Source organism: Coregonus lavaretus, assembly GCF_964263955.1.
Source record: "Coregonus lavaretus genome assembly, chromosome: 9".
Lineage (NCBI taxonomy): Eukaryota > Metazoa > Chordata > Actinopteri > Salmoniformes > Salmonidae > Coregonus > Coregonus lavaretus.
In genome coordinates, this window is record NC_139996.1 from 35,989,248 (window position 1) to 35,994,960 (window position 5,713).

General features: G+C 49.2%; 1 long non-coding RNA gene across 1 annotated transcript; it reads right to left on the reverse strand.

Moving 5' to 3' along the window:
* Window positions 1–4,214: 4,214 nt before the first annotated feature.
* LOC311135253 lies at window positions 4,215–4,634 on the reverse strand. Its single transcript, XR_014613750.1, has 2 exons — window positions 4,520–4,634; window positions 4,215–4,434 (listed from the first exon to the last, which is right to left on the reverse strand). It is a non-coding gene; the product is annotated as an uncharacterized lncRNA (long non-coding RNA).
* Between the last annotated feature and the right edge of the window lie 1,079 nt (window positions 4,635–5,713).

Sequence of the window (5,713 nt, forward strand, 5' to 3'; positions counted from 1 at the left end):
CACGACCCCGGCGGCGAACATCCAGAAGTCGCCGGACAGTGTAGACCGGACCCCCACCCACGATCCTGGGCGGAGGAGGGGGACGAGAGGGCGGGCACAGAGGGCTAACCGACACAGGCTTAATCTGGGAAACATGAAAGGTGGAATGAACCCGTAGGGAGGCAGGAAGCTGTAGCTTAACCGCGCAGGGGTTAACAATAGACAGTATCTTGAACGGTCCTATAAAACGAGGCGCCATCTTCTTAGACTCCACCTTCAATGGAAGGTCCCGTGACTTCAGCCATACCTCTTGACCAGGAGAGTAACCGGGAGCCTGGGACCGGTGACGGTTGGCTTGCCTCTGCATATACGCCGAAGCTCGGGACAGAGCTACCCTGGCCTTCCTCCAGACCTTGAAGCAGCGGCGCATGTGGGACTGCACCGAGGGTACCGCCAGTTCCCTCTCTTGAGAAGGGAACAGGGGAGGTTGATAACCCAGAGCACACAGAAAAGGAGACAAACCAGAGGAAGCGTTAGTCAAGGTGTTATGAGCATATTCCACCCAGGGGAGCATGGAGCTCCATGACCCAGGGTTAGACCCTGTGACACAGCGAAGAGCGGTCTCCATCTCCTGGTTTGCTCTCTCGGCTTGCCCGTTGGTCTGGGGGTGATATCCAGAGGACAGGCTGGATGTAATGCCCAAAGCTTTACAGAAAGCTTTCCACACCTGGGAGACAAACTGGGGACCCCTGTCAGAGACAATATCCGTGGGTAGACCATGAGAGCGGAACACATGTTCAACCAAAATATCAGCCGTCTCTCTGGCAGTGGGCAGTTTAGGTAGGGCCAAAAAATGAGCGAACTTAGAAAAACGATCAATCACCGTAAGAATGACAGTCTTTCCAGACGAGGGGGGAAGTCCAGTGACAAAATCCATAGCGATATGTGACCAGGGCCGGCTGGGTATAGGTAGAGGTCGTAGATGACCAGCGCTGGCCTGGGTGGAGTTCTTACTTCGTGCACATACCGTACAAGCAGCAATGAAGGCTCGAGTGTCCGCCTCCATCGTGGCCCACCAGAACTTCCGTCGCACAAAGTCAAGGGTCCGCGAAACTCCAGGGTGACAGGTAAGGGGAGACGAGTGAGCCCACTGAAGTACCTGGGAGCGAGCAGACTCAGGGACAAACATCCGGTTAGGAGGACCCCTCCCAGGGTCAGCTTGATGATGTTGAGCCTGTCTAACAATCCCCTCGATGTCACATGTGATGACCGCAATACTGCAGGTAGGAGGCAAAATGGGTTCAGGGTTACTACCAGTATCAACAGCCGAATGAACACGAGACAGAGCGTCAGGCTTGACGTTGCGTGACCCAGGACGGTAAGACAGAGAAAAATTGAATCTCCCAAAAAATAGTGCCCACCTGGCTTGACGGGGGTTGAGCTGCTTCGCTGACTGGAGGTAAGCCAGATTCTTATGATCCGTCCAAACGATGAAGGGTTGTTCCGCCCCCTCCAACCAATGTCGCCACTCCTCGAGAGCCAGCTTAACGGCGAGCAGTTCACGATTGCCAACATCATAATTCCTCTCTGCCTGAGAAAGTTTCCTTGAGAGAAAAGCACAGGGATGCAGTTTGTTATCTTCAGGAGAACGTTGTGACAACACCGCACCTACCCCAGTGTCGGATGCATCCACCTCCACGACAAACTGGCGGTCGGGGTTCCGGCTGCATCAGAATGGGAGCCGAGGCGAAGCGATGTTTCAGTTCTTCGAACGCTGATTCGGCCCCTTCATTCCAAGCGAACGGTCGTGAGATGGAGGTGAGAGCGGTGAGTGGCGCCGCAATGCGGCTGTAGTCCTTGATGAACCTCCTATAGAAGTTCGCAAACCCCAGGAATCGTTGAAGTTGTTTGCGGGTAGAGGGGGCTGGCCAGTCCGTGACAGCAGAGATCTTAGCTGGGTCCATCCGCAACTCCCCCTGAGCTATGATGTAACCCAAAAAAGAGGTCTCAGACACATGAAATTCACATTTCTCCATCTTCACAAACAGTTTGTTCTCCAACAACCTTTGCAACACCTGGCGCACATGCAGTTCATGTTCCTGGGAGGACTCTGAGAAAATCAAGATATCATCCAGATAGACAAAAACAAACCGATTCAACATGTCCCGAAGGACATCATTGACTAGTGCCTGAAAAACAGCAGGGGCATTGGACAACCCAAAAGGCATAACCAGATACTCAAAATGTCCCAAGGGTGTGTTGAAGGCAGTCTTCCATTCATCACCCTTACGAATGCGCACCAGGTGATACGCATTTCGTAGATCCAGTTTCGTAAAGATGGTAGCACCATGAAGGAGGGGAAAAGCAGAATTAATCAAAGGCAGAGAATACTTGTTCTTAATGGTGATGTTGTTAAGTCCACGGTAATCAATACAGGGTCTGAGGGTCTTATCCTTCTTAGCAACAAAAAAGAATCCCGCTCCTACAGGTGACGAGGAAGGACGCATAATACCTGCCGCCAAGGAGTCCCGAATGTAGTTCTCCATAGCCTCCGTCTCCGGCCGGGAGAGATTGTACAGGCGACTGCTGGGGAGCGGGGCTCCTGGCTGGAGGTCAATGGCGCAGTCGTAAGGCCGGTGAGGAGGAAGAGAAGTAGCTCTGTGTTTGCAGAAAACGGATGCCAGGTCATGATACACGTCAGGAACAGCAGAAAGATCAATGGACTCCAGTGGAGGTTGAGGCACAGTACTGGCAGGAGTCTGAGCAGAACACAAACAATTCACATGACAAAATGTGCTCCATGAAACAATTCTACCTGCCACCCAATCAATGTGTGGATTGTGTCTTATGAGCCAGGGGATACCAAGGACCAGGGGGGTCTGTGGGCAGTCGATAATATGGAATTGAATGTTCTCCTGATGATTTCCCGACACTCTAAGACAAACAGGAACAGTCTGATGGGTAATACGGGTCAACAATTGTCCATTTAGACCCTTAGCCTGCAGCGGACAGTCCATAGGAACAGTCTCCAAATCCATTTGTTGAGCCCACTCTCTATCCAAAAAGCTTTCGTCGGCACCAGAGTCAATCAGCGCACTAACCGAGAAATTCTGGGACTCCCACTGGAGGGATGCCTGGAGCAGAATGCGGGGAGAAGAGGAAGAATCCGCTGCTCGGCTCACCAAAACTTCTCCCATTAATGATGAGCCGGCCCTTTTCCCGGACGAACTGGGCAGGAAGGAACGAAATGACCAGCTTCTCCACAATACAGGCAGACCCGAGCCTGAATACGACGTGCACGCTCCTCTGAGGACAACCGTGCACCACCCACCTCCATGGCTTCGTGTTCAGTGCTCCTCGTATCGCCTCGGGAAGACACGGCTTTCTCCGTAGGGAAGATGCGGGGAGGAGTTTGTTGATGACAGACAGGTTGCTTGGAACTAACACTCCTCTCCCGGCGGCGCTCCCGAATCCGATTATCCAAACTGATGGTGAGTGAAATAAGATTATCCAGCGTAGGCGATTCATCATATGACACCAATTCATCTTTTAAAGTCTCAGACAAAGCATTGATGAACACTCCTTGTAATGCCTCGTCATTCCAACCACTCACTGCTGCTAAAGTCCGAAACTCCACTGCCATCTCCGCCACACTGCGAACCCCCTGCCGAAGAGAAAACAACCGTTTCGCAGCCTCCTTGCCTCGTACGGGGTGGTCAAAAACCTTCCTCATCTCAGTGGTGAAGGCAACGTAAGCGTTGCAAATGTCCGACTGACTCTCCCAGACCGCGGATCCCCAGGCACGAGCGGAACCGCTAGTAGAGTTGATAAGGTAGGCAATACGGGCTCTTTCTGAGGCGTAGGTGAGGGGCTGTTGTTCAAACACTAACGAGCATTGAGTCAAAAAATCGCCACAGGTTCCCATGTTCCCGTCATAGCGCTCTGGAGCAGGAACAAAAGGCTCTCTGATCTGGCCTGAAGGGGTAGTAAGGGCAGACACTTGATTGGTGAGTAATTGAACCTGATTAAGCAGCACCTGACTGTCCTCAGCAATCGTCTTAAACAGGGTATCATGTTGGCCAAGTAAAATGCCCTGATTGGCTATGGCAGTCCAAATTTGAGTGCACTCTGGGGTGGTATCCGAGCTACTGTCTGCTGGGTTCATGTTGGTCAGATCATACTGTTATGATTTAACTGGATAGAACCCAAATGCAGACAAGTACACCAAGCCAGAGAAGGTTTAACAGGTTTATTTACAATGTTCAATAGTCCAGGTTTCCAATAATAGGGGAAGAGCAAGTCCAGGTTACAGGGAGGGTAACAGATCCAGGTCAGGGCAGGTGTGGTACCGTAATGGCCTAGTGTCCGTGGTGTGTCCAAAAGAGAGGTCCGGTAGTGGAGAGCAGGATGGTGGTGGCAGGAGTGAAGCGGAGGCAGGAGTCAGGTTCCTAATATCTGTGGCACAGGAGAAAAAGTAAATAGAACAGACCAAAAACACAAAGAGCAAAAATAAACAGGTTGAGTCGGCAGCGAGACTAACATGGTCGTCTTGACTATGATCTGACGATGAGTGGTAAGTTTGACCGGGTCTTAAAGGCTGAGGTGATTATGGTGAATGAGCTGCAGCTGGAACCCTGACTCCCGCACACCAGACTTCACTCCTGCAATCAAGGACAGACAGAGGGGAGGGAGAGAGCAGAGAGAGAGCTACCTAGCAGCAGTAGGCCTAACAGAACCAGGTTTTCCTCTAGGATTTTGTCTGTGCTTAGCTCCATTCCGTTTATTTTTTATCCTGAAAAACTCACAAGTCCTTAACGATTACAAGCATACCCATAACATGATGCAGCCACCACTATGCTTGGAATATGGAGAGTGGTACTCAGCAATGTGTTGTAATGGATTTTCCCCGAACCTAACCATTTGTATTCAGGACAAAGAGTTAATTGCTTTTCCACATTCTTTGCAGTATTACTTTAGTGCCTTGTTGCAAACAGGATGCATTTTTTGGAATATATGTATTTTGTACTGGCTTCCTTCTTTCCACTCTGTCAATTAGGTTAGTATTGTTGCATAACTACAATGTTGTTGATCCATCCTCAGTTTTCTCCTATGACAGCAATTAAACTCTGTAACTGTTTTAAAGTCACCATTTGCCTCATGGTGAAATCCCTGAGAGGTTTTCTTCCTCTCCGGTAACTGAGTTAGGAAGGACACCTGTATCTTTGTAATGACTGGGTGTATTGATAGTGTAATTAATAACTTCACTGTGCGCAAAGGGATATTCAATGTCTGCTTTTTATTTTGCCATCTACCAATACGTGCCCTTCATTGCGAGGCATTGGAAAACCTCCCTGGTCCTTGTGGTTGAATCTGTGTTTGAAATGCACTGCTCGACTGAGGGACCTTACAGATAATTGTATGTGTGGGTTACAGAGATGAGGTAGTCATTAAAAAATAATGTTAAGCACTGTTATTGCACACAGATTGAGTCCATGCAACTTATTATGTTACTTGTTAAGCACTTTTTTACTCCTGAACTTATTTAGGCTTGCCATAACAAAGGGGTTGAATTCTTATTGAGTCAAGACATTTCAGCTATTTATTTCTTATTAATTTGTTTAAAAAAATGTAAAACATAATTCCACTTTGACATTATGGGGTATTGTGTAGGCCTGTGACAGAAAATCTATATTTAATCAATTTTCAATTCAGGTTGTAACACAACAAAATGTGG